Raw genomic sequence first — 20,795 nt, forward strand, 5'->3', positions numbered from 1 at the left:
TTGTCTGTAGCTTGGTATTCCTACACAGCTGCCCGCTCACTGGCCCTCCTACATTTGTCTGTAACTTGGTATTCCCACACAGCTGCCCCCGCCTTACAGGCACCGACTTAGAATACCAATAGCTTTACCTCCCTTCCTGAACCCGGTGGTTCCTATATTCACCGTTCCTTTCGTACTCTACAATACTCCCTTTCCATATATTTTCCATTCTTCCTTTTTCTTTCTTTCTATCTTACCCTCTCCGAACTCACACACATGTTCTTTTTGACTATAACTCTCTATCCATATTCTATCTCTATCTTTTCCCCTAGTTCGCCTGTGCTTTTTTTTATTTCTTCACTGAATTCTTTTTATCTGATCACACCTTATGAAAGCATATAAAAATTACGGCCTTCCTTACTCATATTTTGTGATCCATTTTCTAAATTGAGGATTGAGGTACAATAAAGCACCGTTCGAGAAATATGAGGAAGAAAAATTTATGTATGTATTCTTTCTTACATAATAATGTATAGTTTTTTTTATAGTCTTCTAAAAATCTAATAAATTTATAAATCTACTAAATTATATATCTGTTTATCAGTTTGAATTTCATTCCTGCCTGTTTTATAGAATTTAGATGTAGCATTAAACCGGTGTATTAAAGTAAATGTTGTAATGTATTATGCAGTCCCTTTTCTTAAGTCGTATTATAAAGTATGCTTAAAAGAAAGATGTAATAACTTTCCTGAAGAAAAATTTGATTTACAAAACAAAAATGAGTAAAGCAAAGATAATGAAATATGACAAAGAAAGTATCGATTAGAATTATAGTATGGATATGATATATATTGAAAGAATTTTACCATCTAGACCGGAGGTAGGTTCGTATAATCTTAAACATGCATAACAAACTGATGTCGTTTGATTAATTTTAAACTCTTTTTTTAATATTTCATCTTGCAGCACGATAACATCAAATATATGTAATCACCTATGCGTAAGACGGTTCTAGAAAAAATCAACCCAACATTGTGGGTTTTTGTAATATTAATTTAACTAGCATTCTTTTTTTTATTGTTTAACTACATGATAATTTTCATAATTTTTTCAAACTCAACCACTTAGGGATATATTAAAACTATTATGGTCTGTATTGTTCTTTTTTCTTGTTATAATATTCATTCATTATTTCTGAGGTGGCTTTCCTCTTTTCTTCCAACATCTAAAAACATCCGTTTTTGCCTGAGAATTTTTTTTTTTAAATCTTACAGCTGTATTTTTTAGTGTTTTTCTGATCTTTTTTGATGTTGTTTTCATACATTTTTAGTTCTTTCATCTCTTCTTGTGTATGTTTAAACCAATTTGTATAGATTTTTTTAATGAAAAAGTCAAAAAGTGATTAGTCTTGTTTCATCCTTTATTTACGTAGCAATAGAAGCTGATTCTTGTTTTTCGGTATCGTGTCGGATAGTTTTTTTTTCTATGTAGTCCTTTGTTTTAGCATCAAGTTTGTTTCGTCGATTTTCGTTTTAAAATTTTTGCTGATTATTTTTCATTTTTTGTTTTTCAATTCCTTTTTTATTCCGTTTCTTTTGTGTTCAGACTTCTGGTTTTGATTAGTGTTTTAGTTTGGAATTCCCGGAAAGTGATTTTTTATTGTGTTTTTGGTCAGCTGGAATACCATTTTGCGTTTTGTTTTCCATCAATTTCTTTTTGGACACGTTCAAACTTACCCATTCTTCTAGAATTGTGAAATGGTCTCTCTTTCCAAACTTGTGCTTTTCTGTTTCAAGATAGTGTTTTATATTTTTTTACGTTGATCATTGTTATGTTTTGTTTTTTTTAAGGAAATTTTCAATTCCATCTTATTTGCTTGCGTTCGTAATTCCCGGATTTGTAATTTGGTTTTTCCCTAGCTTTTGACCTGCAGAGAGATACTTCCCACAAAGACGAGGCAAAACCTGCAAGGCTTACAAATTTGGTTGTGCAAACGTGAGTTTTTAGAACTCACTGAAAATTTCATGAAGTACTACGGAATTGTGTCATGTAAACAAAATTTTCATAATTATTATTAATTTTTTCTTAATTATCTATATGTACTTAAGTTTTTAAATACTATCTTAATAGTAAATCATCAGAATTATAGAAATAGTTCTCTACCTTTATGACAGGGATAAACGTTAATATATTTATTTTTAAATAATGATTTTGTTCGAATGCTTGGTTTAATAGAATTTTTGTTTTGTTATTAAGTTAGTTTTATATAAAAAAAATATATAGTTAAAATAAAAGTATTGAGTTTCATTTCAACATAAAATATATACATTTTAAATAGCAGTCTGTGTTAATTATAAATATTTTACAAACATGACGGATACAATTTATTTGAAATCGTTGCCAAAGGTAATGCGGGTGAAAAAAAATGGTTACCAACCTCTGATCTAGGCAGTAAAATTATTGGAAGAAACAAGGTAGATGTCAAAAGCAGGCTTACGTAAGCAATGAGAGGGAGAGCTGCCCTACAGAAAAGTATTCTAATAGTAGCTTTCGTACACAAATTTAAAAACTAAAATAACATGTTTTGAGCCGATGGTAAACAGAGTTTGTTATATATGTTAGATCTGTGACTTGTTTTTCTGTCGATTCCCTCATACTGTAATTTTGTAACGTATGAAAAAGTATTTTCAGCAGTTATTGGTGGATGATTGTTTAAGTCAAGTACCAAGGTTTTTATTCACTTATTTAAATATTCCAGTATCACCAGCTGTTTAGTATCCGGCATAACAAATTCTTAAAAGATTGTTGGTTTGTGCTGAAATTATGAATAGAGACTTATTTTATGCATTTAATATATTTTTTGGACAGGTAACACGTGTCATAAAACCCCAAAATTTACCCCTTAATTTGGGCTCAAAGAGTTCCAGTCTGGCTTAATTACCGAAGGCGCAGAAATCAAGGCTAAAATTTTTGCCAACCAACCTCGATAATGAAACGTTTCTGGACCTATAAAAATGAATATGAACTTTTTTATCTTCACAGTAGAGCATCCCCAAAAAATCGTGTTACACATTATTCGCGAATCACTTTGTATATATATATATATATATATATATATATATATGTTTACCACTCACAATTGAAACTTAGTTTACAGCATGTTTGTCTGAGCGAACAAAACTACCTATGTCCTACACAAAATACAGATTTATTGCGCCGTAATTTCATTAAAATTGGTTCGTGTTTACCAGAATTATCAAATTACATACACAAAAAGCGAAAAGATTTAATTCCAATAGCGTAGTTAAAACATTTACATTTATTTAAACATTATAAGAAGTTAAAATTATGAAGATTTAATGAACCACACTAATTTACTACACTGTAATATTTTTCATCTCACACCGTAATTTATTTCTTTAATGGTTATCAATTTGCTAAAATCCGATTAAAACCACTTTATGATTGAAATGTATTTTGTAATTTTGAATTTTTATTTATTAAAATTCTCTCGATAGTCATAACTTATTGAAATATAAAACTATAGACTGTTTTTAGTTTGTTGAATTATACTTTTCCCTTTCTCTCTTTACAACCTTCTTAAATTTTTCATTTCAGCGATTTGTACATCAAAAAACAGCTAATCTAGATCCAGCTGCAGTTTTTGTTGTTTATTAATCTAATCGTAGCAAACATTTGACAAAAGAAATGTTTTTGTTTTTTTTCCAAAACATTATACTCATGTGTTTTTTTATTTATTTCATGTCTACAACCATTTATTCTACAAAAATGTTATATTTATTTAATTCTATCTCTCTTGATTATGTGTACTCTCTTTTCCTATTTAGCCTCCGGTAACTATCGTTTAGATAATTCTTCAGAGGATGAATGAGGATGATATGTATGAGTGTAAATGAAGTGTAGTCTTGTACATTCTCAGTTCGACCATTCCTGAGATGTGTGGTTAATTGAAACCCAACCACCAAAGAACACCGGTATCCACGATCTGGTATTCAAATCCGTGTAAAAATAACTGGCTTTACTAGGACTTGAACGCTGTAACTTTCGACTTTCCAAATCAGCTGATTTGGGAAGACGCGTTAACCACTAGACCAACCCGATGGGTTTGATATTTAATTCTATCTAAAATGTGGCTTAGTTTTTTTTCATAAAACTTTATGTTGTTCAATGTCAATATTATCTTTATATATAAGGACAGAATTATAATCACCGATATCTTGGTTATTTTTAATGTTAATGATTTTAATTTATATAACAGTTTCATTTATGTATTAATTTGAAAATGTTCGTAAAATTAGCAAATATAAAAAAAAGTTCACCTACATTTTGTATCATATTTAACAGATACCTAATAGCGCAATCATAAATTTTTAAAAAAGCACTTCATAAACAACCAAAAAGCAGGTGTATAATTAATATTTATCACCTGAAAAACCCGTAAATTCCTGTACTTAATCTTTTATCGAAAACGTTTTCTTAAACAACAGATGTTAAATGTTATTCATCAAAACCTTTATGCCATGATAAATATTTGTCGACGACAACCGCTAGAAATTTACAACTAACAGTTTCATTAATGTATTGCTGATTACTGTTTAGTGCATTACATGGATTCTGGTTTGTTATATTTATTTTAAAATTTTAATATAATCTTGTTTTTTTTTTCTTTAATTTATAATAATTTAGCTCTACATGGAATTTACTTGGAGGTTTTCACCGAACGAATGTAAAGTAAGCTTTAGGGGGAAATGCCAAGTATTTCAAATTTTCATAAAATAAACTGGTAATTTTAATAAACAAACTGTTAAGTATTTCCCCTTTCTGTAAAGTTTAATTTCTTATATAATTTTTAAAATAAGTTTTTTCACGTATATATTTCCATTTCTTGTGTTCGTATAATTATTTAAGTTTTATTATGCTTAATAATAAACAAGCCACCATTAATAAAGTACAATATTTATAAAAATAAAAGCGGAAATATCTAGTAATTCACAATGTAAGCTAATGTAATATTGTTCCGTAATTATATTATTAAGTTTTCCTGAAGGAATTATTTTTGTATTATAAAATGATACATAAATTAATCTTTGAGAAATTTTCTCCCTCGCTAACTTAAATATTAGAAGTTATTTGTTTTAAGAAGTAAAAGAATTTAGAGCGATATAACTTTCTCCAAATAAACGTTCAAAATCAGGAACTAACTGGCTGGGTCGGCTCCACCCATTCGAGTTCACCACTTCATCAAAGTTCTTCTTACTCCAGGAAAGCCGGGCGGATTAACTTATGCAAGAAAAAGAGCAAAAACAGCTGTTACACTAACAGGGGGTGGAGTTTGGAGGAGATGGGATTTATTTTTCGCATAACTTAGACGGTTATTAAAGTACAAATTACATTTTCCTCCACTGCAGGTATAACCTTGTTAAGACTTCTCTTAGTTTCCCTTCCACGGTATATAGAAACGACACCCCTCCACCGCTTCGCCGTACCAATCCCTACCCATCTACTTTCGACAACACGACTCTTGTTAAACCTTCGCGGCCGTTGTAAAAAGTTTCTGCATTAATAATACCACTTTATGCTGGGCAGGAGAAAACAGCGTTTCCCCTCTCTCACTTATGGGAGAGGGATTCGATGATGGGGAATGTGGTGCGGGAAAATTACTCGTTAGAAATTCATTAGCAACAAACTGTCTCTCACATAACCCTGATTTGTCTTTCTTTCTTTATTGACTACTTTTCGCGGTAACTATACAGTTTCTGTTTCACACCTTTACTTTTTCGTTAAGCGTTTTTTTTTAAATTTATCGATATCTTCAAGTAGATTTTGTTAAAACAATTCAACCCAGAAAACAAAATTGCGTTTTTTTTGCCTAAATCATAAGTTATGTTTCTCCTAAACTGGTAAATGTATTTCTACTATGAGGGCAAGTCAAAAAGTAAACTGAAATTCAAAAATCCAATATATTTATTTGTACTTACGCATTATTTTTCAACATAATCCCTTCCTACTTCTATGCACTTAGTTCATATTTTAACGAGCTTTTTAATTCCTTTCTGGAAGTAAGTTTTCAGTCTGGTGTTTAGAAAAATTTTCACCGCTTCTATAGTCTCTTCATCAGATCGATAATGATTCCCTCGCAACTCTTCTTTTAATGGAATAAAAAGATGAAAATCGCGTGGAGCCAGGTCCGGAATGTATGGACGGTGGTTCAGCAGATCAAAACCGAGATCTTGAAAGCAAAGGACTGTTTTTTTGTTTTTTTTTTTGCCATACAAGGTCGAGCGTTATCCTGAAGCAAAATCATGCTTTTAGAAAGTTTACCGCGTCTTTTGGATTTGATTTTTTGTTTAAGTAAACGCAGTAGCTTACAGTAATTGTCACTGTTTACCGATTGACCTTTAGGTGTGAATTATATATAAAGTGAACCTTCCACATTCCAGAATATCGTCATCAATTTTTTTACAGACACCTGTGTTTTGAACTTTTTTGCTATGGGAGATGAAGGATGTTTCAACACTAAATTTTGTCGTTTATTTTCGGGTTCAAAGTGATGGACCCACGTTTCATCAACGGTTATTATTTGCTTAAGAAATGAGTCTCCTTCATCTTCGTAACGTTTCAAAAGCTTCTGGGAAATTTTTAAACGATTATCTTTGTGGATGCTGGTCAATCGACGTGGAACCCAACGAGTACAGACTTTTTGAAAGTTTAAAGAATCATGGATAATGGAAAATCCTGAGCCGTGGCTTATATTCTTCTCGCTTCAACTGTAATTCGTTGATTACAGAGAACCATTTGTTTAATTGCTTCAATATTGTCATTAGTCTTTGAAGTGGAAGGCCTACCTTGCCGCTGTTCATCGCAGGGAGAAATCCTACCATTTTAGAAGCGATCAATCCATCCGTAGATCTTGCTTCCACTCAAACAACTCTCCCCAAATTGCTCCTGCATTTGACGAATAATCGCTGCTGCTTTTACCCCTTCTGAACTGAGGAAACGAATCACTGCTCGCATATCTTCCTTGGTGCAATCAGACAAAGGAGCACTCATTTTAAACAGACTTTTAAAGACAACCACAAATAGCTAACAATGAAACAATACTTTCAATGAACAGCTGATAAAGGTTACGAGTTATAACAGAGCAATCATTGCTGCCATTCATGTAATTGGGAGGGAAAACAAAAATTCCCTTTACTTTTTGACTTACCCTGGTATAAACAACGTAAGACTAGTATGATTTTCACCACTACATCTATAAGTTCTATAAATCCCATCAAAACCACTTGCTGATAGAAAAGGCCTGAAATTTAGGCTGGAAATAATGTGTAAGAGATGATGTATTTCCATTACTACTGTAATAGAATGATTATCAGGAAATATCGTGGTTTAGAAATACTTCAAATAAACAGATAATTAATAATAAAAAAAAACAATTTCAAAATCCACCTAAAAACATCTATGAAAGTATTTTTAAGATAATAGTACGTTCTCAAATTATTTGTTTAAATTTGACTTTAACAAGTAGTTGATAAATTAGGGAAAAATTACTGGTTTTGTTTGCTACGACTTCTAAAAATCGAAATATAAGAACTGAGATAGTATTTTTTTACTCATAATTTTTCTTTTGGTGCCGTTTTTTAAATCGGTTTTATTTAATTTAAATTTATTTTATTGCATTCTATTTGGTTCTTTTATAATTTGGGTAGACCTATGTAAAAAATCCTTATCTCGTTGAGAAAATGGCAAAAGATGAGAAACCATCTGTCTTGGTAATAACAAAGAATGTAGAGAAATATCGCGAAAGCGTAATTGAATATGAGTTAAAACTCTCTGGAATACCAGAAATACGTTCAGTTTTTAGTATGAAAATATTTATAAAATCAGTATATCGTCAGATATAAAGCTATTAACAGTCTAAATATTTCTATGCATTGGTGATGAAAAATAAAAACGATTACCATCTTATAATCCATTTATGAATATATCTATGATTTAACAAATTTTATTTTTTACTTGGCTATTTCAGGAACATCACCTAAAAAATAAAATTATCGAATCGCTCCGTTTTGTAAAGATTAAGGTTTGAACGTTCATTAAAAAAGAAAAGTTGTACGTAAAGAGGATACTGAAAACCTCACTCCCTTTTTTAAAAAATGGATAATAATAAAAAGGAAATAATATGTTAAAAAAATAAAAATAACAGGTTTCATTTCCTCCCTCATTATTGTTCCTTTAAATATATTTTATAAGCATTAAATTTTGAATTATTTTTTGCATTTTTTATTAAAATAAAAAACTGTTTAAATAAACAGTTTTTCATTATTAATAAATTCAGTAAAAAAAAAATTAAATAATATTAGAATCTAAATTAAAGAATTTAATATAATTTAAATTTAGTATAAAAGTTCTTATATTAAAATAATATAGTAATAAAATTAATTTGGATATTTTAACTTGAAATTTTCCTTTTACATCTTTTTTCTAATGTAAAATTATTTATTAAATTGCTAACGTTGTGTATGCTGAAGATGAATTATGTACGATATTCAATCACTTTTTTTAATTATAAGAAATTTTAAAGAATTATCTTCTTCAAGAAATTGCCATCTACATACTTATTTTCCTTGTCTTTTCTTGTTTGAATGCGGTACCCTAATACTCTAAAGCATATAATATTACGATTATTTTCCACTGGAATATTAAAAATAAAATGAAATTTTTATAATTTTAAAATAGTATTCAAATATAAAACATTTATCAAATAAAAATGTAGAATTTTAATTGGTCATTTTGTTAAATAAAATTTCAAATAAAAATTTGGATGTAATATTTTTTCGGAAAATATATTTGCATAAACATTATTTACATAAATAGTGTTGTATGTACTGTTATTTATAAAATTATTACGTAACTAACTTTTGAAGTTATCTTTTTTTAGTTTCCTTTGTTGTAGTATTTTATTTTAAAAGAGAAATAAAAAAGGTTTGTTAAAAAACAAAGCAAAATATTTTGAATTTATTATTTTTAATTTTTTTTATTTTATATGTGCAGATTAGTTTTTTTTTAATTTTTAATCAAAGTAATTCTGTAAAAAAAAATAGGAATGGGTTTGATGGGTTTAATTGATGATGGTTTTTTTTTTAATAAAGCTTTATATGATATGAATACAAAGGAGGCATTCAATGATTTATTCTTAGCGACGACTGGTTGAATCCTAGGGATTATTTTTTTCTACTTTGAAAAAAAATATATATGTGTATGGATAAAAGAAGAGAAAAAACAACTGAAGTCCTTTATCTGAATATTCGAAATATCTCTCCTGAATGTTACTGTTGTACTATTTACCACCGAAATGTAGAAGTATGAAATAATATTTAGAAGTAGCGTGCTGGTTTCTCTCTGAAAATTTCTCTACGTGGAAGTAATGAAATAATTAATGCATATTCTTTCAGCTATTATTACTAAATAATTTAGAGAATTTCTGATTAATTATATTTCCGAATTAGATTTTACAGAATATGTAATAAAAGAATAAGCTTCTCTTTGAAGAGTTATGAAGTAAAAACTGCCTGATGAAAAAACATTTTTTTACCGTATGAATATATTCTGCGTTATTCTTGAGAATTTTAATTTATTTTTAAAAATCTGAAAGAATTCGGGAAATTAAGCATAATGTTTATTATGCCTAATTTATAATTAGCCTGTTAATAAAGATTTTTATTTGCTTGTTCTGCCGATAGAGAATTTCAAAATCTAATGATTTCATTAAAAAAGTGTATAAATAATTAATGTTTACAAATATATTAAGAAACAGAGGTTTAACCGAAGTTGAAATATTTAAAACATATTTCCAGAATTACAAACGTTTTTCATTCAATATGCGAATACTTTTTAGATTTGGCTTATATTATAGGTAATAGATTTTTTTCACTGAATTATGTTATAATTTGAAATTATTACTATACTTAGACAGATTGTAATTACTTTGGTGGTAGATATGCTAAATTGGTACATAAATATTTCGTAACGTCAGCTGACATCGACAATGGGAGAAATAAATGTTTCTTCCATTTAATGTTTTAATATAATTTTTCATTAAAACATAAAAAGAACATTTTTATTCAAACTTATGCCATTTTTAGAAAATCTGTTTTTGTCATTTCACAGTGATTCACAGAGAAGAGAACTGTATATGGATACATATAAGGTGTGTACTTGCCAGTGGCGGCTCGCGTTCAGGCACTTTGGAACTGCAGCACCCTCTATTTCCACTTGATATTATCGATAACATTTAATATAATGAGTCCTTTTTTCTTTAATTCTTTATTTATACTTGCACAATATATAATCCTTAAGCTTAATGTCAGTAGCCATTCCCAGTTTATGAAAAAGATACAAAAATCTTTGTATGGAACTGTGCGCTTCACAGTTCCAGCGGCGTGGTGTTTGGTTGCTGTGCGCATGGACATAGGAACCTATACACAAGGCTGCGAGGGAGAGAGAGCACTGTCGCTCCCGTAGTGCCGACCCTGGTGTGATGGTGGAAGGTAGTTTTTTTTTACTCCGCGTGTGTATGGAACGTTCCTTAGTCGTTCCCTTTCTAGTTTAGTCGTTGGAAGGAGTAGTTTTGTGGTTTTGGTTTGAGTAGAGAGTGGTTTAGGTTTTTCCGGTAGTGATCAGAAATCGGCGGAAAGTAAGGGCTCTTTGAGTGCCAAATTTGTCCAAAAACACGCTGGAACGGCGTATGAGAAGACAATTAGTATTTTTATGCATATAATTATAGAACTAATTATGTATTTGTTTCTGTGAACATAGAAATTTAAATTAAGCACCACTGGACTATAGTGTTTTTTAGCGGACATTTTATTAAGTTGTTATCTAATAATACTAAAAAATATTATCTGTATTGACATTTTGTTATCTATTCTGTTAAACCGAATACGGTTTTTAAACACAATGTGCTTAAAATGTAGTGTACCATATTCTTGAATGTGATAAAATGTAGAATTAGATTATTATCCTGCTTCCAGCTATTCTATTAGATTAGTTTTTTCCTCGGTTCTTTTATTTTACAGAAAATTTTTACCACAACCTTGAAAAGTCCCAGAAGAGCCCCCCCATTAATTTTAGCCACGAGCCGCCACTGGTACTTGTACTTGTCAACGCTTCCGTAATGCGGCAGTACTCTTTGCTAATAGACGGTAATTATTACCAGCAGTTTCAATAGAAACTCCTCTTTTCTTCAAAGCGTTTTCTTTCATCTCAATATTAAAAAAGATTTTTAAATTATATGTAAGCTAAAATCATGGATGTATTTAAATCACATAATATAATGAAAAAAAAATTCACCTACCTTCATTGAAAATGGAATAACAACTTTTCTTTAAAAATAATAGCCGCGTATTGAGAGATTAATCGTTGGAATTTTTTTCTAAAATACGTGAATCATAGATAAACCTCAGTGCTTAAATACAATAAATACTTTTTTGTGTAAAATACTTACCTCTTTAAAAAGTTAGAAAATTTTGAAATTGCACTACTGTACTTTTGAAAATTGAGTACATTATTTACAATAATTTCTATAGGTTTTGTTAAAATAGATTGCAATTTCCAAGAATATCATAAAATAAGCCACGAAAAACAAAGTCTAATACAATTAAACTAAACCTCTTCATTAAAGTGATTTTTAATAACTTTCCAAAGAAAGAATATTTTATTTCGGACGAATGCTATTACAGGAAATTCCATAGTTTTGTTTATCAAACTAAGTAATGGCTTACGTAAAACGCCATTCTACGCAAAATATCTACAAAATTGTTGGTACGTAAATTATTTAAAAAAATCTGATGTAGGTACCACATGACTTTCTTATACGCCTATTAAATTACATATAGGCTACACATATTTTGCTGCAGTTCATTCATATAAGTGAGATACGATCCTCCAATTCTTTAATAAATGGACAGTAACACAATTGATGAATAATTAGTTATTATTAACATCAAATATTTATACAATTATTAATTTAACAGTCTTACATGAAATATTATAATAGGGTATGTCCCTTTATTACTCGTATTACTAGATCAGTATTATTTGTATCTTCCTGAGTTGCTAATTAACAAAAGTTTTAGATTTCTGGTGTGTCGTATAAATAAAAGTTAATTAAACTATTCCGTTTAGTGAATTCCAGTATACTAGTTACGAATGTTAATTTCACCATTTTAGTGTAAAATATTTTGTTTTTGTTATTGGATTATTTGGTGAATAATCAAAAATGAAAAAAAAACAATCATACAGGAAAAACAATGATAACATGAAGAAATGTATCTCATAAAAACGAAAAGAAGATGAATATGAAGAGGAAAAAATGTTAAGAACAAGGGTAGAATAAAAAAATTAAGAGAAGATGATAAATATAAAGAGAGAGAAAATTTGAAAACTATAGAGAACGTGTATACAAATTAAGATCAGAAGAATTATTTCAAACCAAATGATTGGCAACAAAAAACAAATAAACGAAATGATGATCAACTTTTACTTAGGGAGAACATTGTCCGACAACATCAAGAGTAATGAACTAAAAGATAAGAATTTTTGCAATTTATTAAAGATCAGGCATGTGTGCTTCAGTGTATATGTTGTTCTTGTGAGGATTTAATTTTCAGTCACTCTGTAGTTTAATGTAGATAAAATGAAACAGAAATTCCAGAATAATTAAACTAGAAAATTAAAAAATAATACGATTCTAAATTATAATTGTCAATTAACATCAAATAATCAGATATTTTACCAAATTTATTACATATACGCATATGTAATAATGCCTATTAAATTACATTTACACATTTTTAAAATTATATAAAAATTTTATTTCACTAATAACTTCTGCTTTTTTATTTTGTTATTATTGGATATTATTTATTGTAAAAGTTTTTTTTTGTTTTTACAATCACGAGTTAATATGACTGCTAATTAAATCAACTTATTTATATTAAAAAAATTAATTTAAAAAAAAAGTTGAAAATATAAAGAAGTCTGATTTAACCTGAAGAGCCTTCCCTTGTAAGATCCAAATAATTCATTAATTAAAATTTTATTTGGTTAGAACTGGAACCAATGTAAATAACTACCACTTATGATATATCTTTGAAAAGCTCTTAATGAGAGCTTATTTCTACAGTTAAGAAAAAGTCAAAAATCCAAATCTGTTGGGATTTTGGGATTATTTGGACACTTTTGGTTCAGTCGATTGCAATCCAAAGTGGAGATGTACAACTAGATGTTACAACAGTCCTAAATCCAAAATTTCAACTCCCTACTGCTAATCGTTTTTGAGTTATACGAGATACATACGTACAGACGTCACGCCGAAACTAGTCAGAATGGCTTTAGGGATGGTCAAAATGGATATTTCCGTTGAAATCTGAAAACCGAAATTTTTGCGATTACAATACTTCTTTTACTTCGTACAAGAAAATAACAATGTAAACTGAATTAATACTTACGAGGAAAACATTAACCCCATTTCTATCATACTTTTTATTTAATATCCCTTTGTTACATTAACTAATATATTTACTTCCGTAAATAAGCGGTCGTAAGCCAAAAATATATTACATTTTCTACGTGTTTCAAACGTTTTAGTCATTTTGAAAGGTTAATAGCTATTATTAAATTACTAAGTCCTTAAAGAGTATTAAACATGCAAGTGAAAAAATGTACTTAGCCTAAATAACACCACTCAAATGCTTATTTAATAACACATGAAACTGTCTAAATAACATCAATAATACCATGCAGTGTTAATTTTTGTTTACAAGGTTATATTACAATTTTGTAGTTTTAATGTGCATATTATTAAATTATGCTCATTAATGATTCTTACACATGCAGGGTTCTAAAATATAAACTTTAGCCTAATATTTCCTATATATTATATAGATATATATAGATATAGATATAGATATATACTCCTATATATATTTGCTTAGTATTTCCTATTTTGTAAAATAAAATACGACTATTTGCAACGGTGTCCAAAAAAAAACAAAACAGATTATCCTTATAAATACGGTTCAAAAAATTTATGTATTCTTTTCAGTTTCTGGAAAAAAACATTTACTGATTATCAGTGATTGAAGGCAGTGAGAAATTCCTGAAGAAAGCTGTTATAACATTTTCTTAAAATTTAATTAAACACATTTTAAAATTATAAAAAAGTTTCAGATAATTTTTTTTTACATACGTTCATTATTACATGAACATATTTCGACTAATTTGTGAAGAATCGTGAACAAATTTTATAACGAGGTATATTTCGGATTTGACAAAGTTAATTCATTGCAAATTGGTTAGTTATTACCCTGAAGGAAATAAAACGATTAAATAAATATAAAATAAATAATATCGTTGATGAATTTAAATTACGAGTTATTTCAAACATTAATTAATTGGCAATTACAGATTAAACGTAATTTTGTGTTCATTAGTCTCTGTCGTATGTGTATGTATTTGCTCATGTATGTGTGTTGATGTATTTCAAAATGTAAAAAATTAAAATGATTTTTTTCTCAAAACTTAATAAACTAATTTTGCTGCATACAGTATAATTAAATAACTTTTTTTTTAAGACAATCGCTGCTGTTTGTTCATTGAACGAGTTGATTCGCTCCCCCCCACTGCAACAAATGATGATAGTCTTTTTTTGTTGCTAATGAAAATATAAAAATAACAAAATAATGTAAAATACAGTTTTACATCTGCTTAATTAATTTTTTACATAATATAAATTTACTTTTATACATTTTTATCATTTTTTTAAACATATGTTGAAAATTCGATGCTTCCCAATTTCCTAGATTTAAAAGAGCTAGAAGATTGGAAATTAACAGCTTTTGTTTTTTTTTCGGAATCCGGTTACAAAAAATAATTACACCAAATAGAATGAAAAGTTGTTTACATTTCTCTTTAATAATTTTATTTAGTATATATACATATATAAAAGAGATTTCAACAAGTACATTCCTTAAATTAAAAATCATCAAATATGGAAAACCCCATTTAATAGTTATTGTTTAATAAACAGAAGGAATATCTTTCAGCTACCTTTCTTTTTATGTATTATAGTTAACAACACAATCAAATAATATATTTTGGTAAAATATTTCCTAGATTTAGGTATTACTTATCTAGATTTATTATATCTAAGTAATCTAGATAAATATATCACCTATACGTACAAAATTACCACACGAAGGAAAATTAAAATTACTGTAGCTTTGGCACCTATATTATATTCGTATTTCGGACCCAAAATGAGAAGCAATTTTTATTACTTTCATAAAAGTAATAGTTCATTTTTTCAATATTTTTAAACATTTCTCTGTAATTTTTTTATTTTGTTAGGGATTACTTCTTTATAGAAATATTTTTTTCTAAATTCTCCTCATAAAATAAGGAAGCTCTTAAAATCAAAAGTTTTTAATTCGAAATTTGGGAATTTTTGATGCTCAAATCTTATTTTGGTAATCATGACTTGATCGGCTTAGCCGGGAAACTCATGCAATACTTTACCAACTTTTTATTTATTTACTTAAGAAAAATAATGTGGAATCTTTTCTTTTTAAGTTTAAAAAAAATTAATATTAAATTTAAAAAATTAAAAAATGTTTATAATCAGATTTTAAATGTTTATAACGATTAAAATGGACTTTTTATGACCATTTCTTTATAATACTGTTATTCCTATTAATTTAGATATCTTTAAATAATTTTACTTATTTTTTTCTCATTTTTTTAATATTGATGAAAGAAAAAGATTTTAGTTGTAAATTATTATTGAACTTCAATAAAATTTTACAAAAAGATATATTTTTGAAACACTTACGTGATAAATTTCAAAACTGTTGAATTTTGTTTGGGAAAACTCTGTCTACTGTCCCGTCTAACACTTTATGTTATTCAAATTGTACTGTATCTATTGTTATACGTTTAATTGTGACAAATTGTTTAATTTCATGTAAATCAGATGTCTATTCTTACTTTATGAAAAGCGGAATGTTATTTCAATTATAGTACTGTATATACTCAATAATTCATGTAAAACGGTTTGCATTGTCTACTGGTTTGGTCAAATAAAAATTGAATTTCATATTTTTCTATAATAATATAACAAATTTCCATAAAAACAAAACAGTTTTACAGGAAATGTTTTTTTCATTGTTTATTTATTGTCTCATCAACGATTATAGTCATTATCGACTTAAATATAGCTACATGATAATAAATAATTAACACTAAACACAATAAACAATAAACCCAAAATAATAAATGGGTAATAAATATTGGAACATTCTCCCTAGTCTATTTTCACGGCGCGTACAATATTCCGTAAGGGATCTCACGTTAGCAAAACAGCTAAATTAAGTTCTTCATCCCACTATCAGAGAGAAACCGCAACAGTCTATTTATATATTCCTTCTAGCGTAATAAACACTTCACAACTGAACCCAGTTTTAATTGTTGTCGAATAGATCCGAACATTGGACAATCTTTGAATAGTGGTTTACGGACCATTTTACATTGCAAGCCTCACAGTTCTGCTGAGAAGAGCCAAGTAGATGAGCGTGGGTTAGTTTTATGTGTCCAATTCTCAGCCAAGTTAGGATGATTTGGTCTCTTCTGTTGCTTGGGACAGAAGGTTTCTCGAGCACGTTCTCCCGGATGGAATGTAAGGTCGTGGGAGGACTTAGCAGCCAGAACTTAATCCACTGAGAACGTAATTTAACACGGACTAGTTTCATGAAGTCGCTCTTACATGTTAATTCTAATCGGAGGCCATTTTATTCCGCTCTCTTGGCAACCTCATCATCCCGTTTGTTCCTGAGGATGCCGTAGTGGCCTGGGTCCCAAACGAATACTGTGTTATTTATTGTTCACAAGGTATTATAAATGTTGAAAGGATAAAATTTTGTTTAAAAACTACTAGTTTTGGAAATCAGTACATCAGTTTTGAAAACATAAAAATATCGTTGAACAAATAAGCTGTGGGCAAGGTGTTTATCGCATGTGAATTCACTTCTACTCTTAAACTGTCTAGATTTATATTTTAATGTTGGTTAGAATTTCCGTATGATTAATGGTAATTTTATTTTTTATCTTAACAAATGTTTAACTTAACATTATGAAAACAATTTTTGTTTATTTTATCAAAGTATAATTTTTATGAAAATATGTTAAATTTTTAACTGACACTAAATCTCATATTTAAAAATTAAAAATATATTAATATATTTACTGTTACCTGAAGTTAATAAATTCTCGGTAAACTGAAAATTGAGTTTTATTATATCATTATGCTCGGTAATAAAAGTTTTTATTATTGATATGTATGTACTGAATGTTAAAATTACAAATTTGTTTCTCGAGACATTATAAATACATCTTAAATTACTTTTAAAATATTACCTTCCTTTTCTCCTGTAGTTTTTTTTTGGTTTCTTTTTTCTACCAACTTTACGACTGCTTTTATTAAAGGTGTAAATTTGGCGGTTCAGCTTACTGCCGCCCTGACTGTCCAAATTATGTTTAGAAAAGTTTACAACCATGAAGCTTACGTTTTTCTTAGCTTTTAAATAGAGCCTTATTTACCATGTTTATTGCTTGTATCCTCACTACTCTTCTTTGACTTATTTAGCTACAAATACAGTAAGCTTTTGATTAAAAAGTTTATTTTACTAAGAGTCTTATTTTTTATAATAAAAAAAGTAAAAATAAAGTTTTTCTTTATTTTAAATATTTAAATTTATAGAATTAAAATGTACGATCACTTATTATTATTATTTTTTTAAATACTTATATATTTCTTAAAATACTTAATACTTTTAAAAGAATTTTTTATACTAGCTGCATTTTCTTGAATAACTGGTCTAAAGAAAAAATTTCGGTAGTATTTAAAAACAGTATTTAAAAATGAGAAAAAAATATCTTCATTTAAAAGTAAATATAAAAAATAAAATTTATAAAAATTCTATCTTTAAGTTTAAACCATTTAAAGAAAAACCAAATTTCTCGTAAAGATACAAAAAAAGTAGATTGGTTTCTTTTCTATTATTCGCCCCGCACCCTGTCCTTTGTTATTTCTCCCAAACTTATATAAAATTATGATGTAATATCGTTTAAATCATCATATTAAATTATTGAATAATGTTGTAGGTAAATAATTGTATTAAACCGTGACTTGAGTTCGCCTGTACAGTTTTCAGAAAAGATAGCAATCTGGTTGGTATTGTCTGTTTGTCTAACTAAATAAATATATATATATATAACGATTACCGATATACATCTTCTGCGTTGTGGATTTTGGCAAAAGAGAAACCATAGGAATGTAGTATAAGCGGACACCTATTGTGTGAATTATTATAGCGAGATCGGTTACGAGAAAACGATGTACTTCAGCAAATTTTTCAGGATTAAGCTTTTCCGTTATTCCAAATATTTTTTTGTTATTTTTAGTTAATGTGTATAGAATATATTACATGTGCGAGTTGAGTGCGTAGCATCGTTTTTAAAAGTAATTTATAGATTTCTCCATGAAGCAAATCTGATGTTAGACTACCTAATTACAAAATATTAATTAAAAGTTTGCATTAAGTTAATATTCAAGTATTAAATGTTTCTTCATAAAGGTGAGATGATATTTCGTTATGTTAATTAGATAGTGATGTTACACGATTTATAGTATCACAGTACCCTGTAAACCGTTGCTATGCATGACACTATTATATGAGCTAAAAGTTTTCTTCCTTATAATAAATGTTCGAGTGAAAAAGTGTTAGTCGTGTGTTCGGATGGTCTTAAGTTTTAAACTCAACGAATATGTGTAAAAAACTCATTAATAATGCATAAAGAAGATTATGAGGCACGTATCAGAAAAGACCCGAAGTTTTAAATAAATTAAATGTTTTAAACATCAATAATGATGTTTAAAATTTCTTTTTTACTTCAAATTATTATATTATTTTAATGAATATTTGTACTAATAATTTTGAAATAAGAAATCATATCTAAAAGGTTAACAAAATCCAAGAAAATCTGGAAACTTAAAATTTCGTTTATCAATACTTTCAATAATTCATAATCAATAGTTCATAATCTTTCAATAATCAATAATAAAGGTTTTCGGAAACTCAAGAATTAGTTTTCAAAAACCAATTCTGCAAAACGTTTTATTCATTTATGATTCACGTTATAAATAAAAATTTAACTTCATCAAATATAATTTGCCTGTTTTATAGTGATTTTTTATCTACTAATACTTATTATAGTTATTACCCTGTCTTCGCTTGCCCTTCCCGTCTAGCCGCTGACCCAATTATGTCACGACCCCCACTGTTATTCTCACGCTTGTGAGAATATTAATAAATAACAATTAAAGCCTATTCAATTTATACAAACTATGCGTGAAATTTCTTCAGAGCAACATTTTGGTCAGCATAGGACCCGAAACTTAGGAATGGTTTGATATGCGGGTTTCAGAATAGTCATCCCTCATCTTAAAGACAGTAATTATGGCTTGTTACACTATTACCTCTTTATCCGTTCTTCATACGGGAAAAAATTATTTTGAACGGTTCTTAGCGTTATCCTACAACGACCACGAGAAGATGGCTGTACTTCTTTTAATTTTTTTTAATTAGTCGTGCAGGTGTTTTATGTTATTTTTAGTTGTGTTTTTACTTGCTTTATTTTAACTCATAATGTTTTTTTTTTCAGAATTTTTTTCATGTTTGTCCTGAAATCTTGCATCCTTAATTTATCGTACTTCCTGACATTGCTGATTGATGAAATATTGCACAGATACTAAGGTTGGATGATAATACAATATTCCACCATTTATTTTGCCTGATTAAAGGTCCCCACCTGCACGCGGGTAAATTTGTAAAATGTATATAAGCAACAAAAAAAATGTTTTTTATAGAATTAAAATACATAGAATTATATATATTTATAGAATTAAATTACAATTGTATTACAATAATCAAAAACTTCACTATTTCGTTACTTTGTATAGTAAATGTTTGGTTGAAAATTTGTTTGATATATCATTATAAATTTCAATATATGATATTATCTTTTGAAATCCAAATTAATTTACTAATTAAACTCATGCAATGTATAATAATAATTTTATTAAAGTATGGCTAAAAAGTATAAAAAAAAATTTTTTTTTAATTTTGTAATATTATTTTAGCAGGTGCAGCCAGTCGCGTCGCACACACAGTAATAGTTGCAGTGGCTATGTTGGTTGAACCGCTGTGCCATACACCATCGTACTTTTAAACGTACTTTTAAAGATAACCGAAAGAAATATTGAAAAAACAGAGACCTGTTTTTGAAGAAAATTTAATTTTAGGTACTGGAATAGGTCTCTAAATTCAATTTGGCTGAACAGTTTGGCCATAATAATACGTTAAAAATATTTTGTTAAAAATACGTTAAAACATTTTGTAACGACAATAGTCCTTTGTTTTTTTCAGGTATGAAAGCTATGTTCATACAAAATTTCAGCTCCATCAATTGAGTAGTTATTGCGTGAAAGAGTAATATCTCACAGCTACCACTTGATTAATATATATATCGATTTTCCTTCATTCCTCATGCACTTATTTAAATACAATTTTTAATTTATTATTTAATCAATGTCCTTAGTTTTATATATATATATATATATATATATATATATATATATATATATATTATTTATTTATTTAAGATATTTATAGTTATGTATT

General features: G+C 28.1%; 1 protein-coding gene across 1 annotated transcript in view; it reads left to right on the forward strand.

Annotated features, from left to right (window-relative positions):
- Tmtc2 (Transmembrane O-mannosyltransferase targeting cadherins 2) overlaps positions 1-20,795 on the forward strand; it is a 1,137,584-nt gene that overhangs the window by 577,730 nt on the left and 539,059 nt on the right. The gene's annotated exons all lie outside the window — the stretch shown is intronic.

The sequence above is a fragment of the Lycorma delicatula genome, chromosome 6 (genome assembly GCF_047948215.1).
Source record: "Lycorma delicatula isolate Av1 chromosome 6, ASM4794821v1, whole genome shotgun sequence".
In the NCBI taxonomy this organism is placed as follows: Eukaryota; Metazoa; Arthropoda; class Insecta; order Hemiptera; family Fulgoridae; genus Lycorma; species Lycorma delicatula.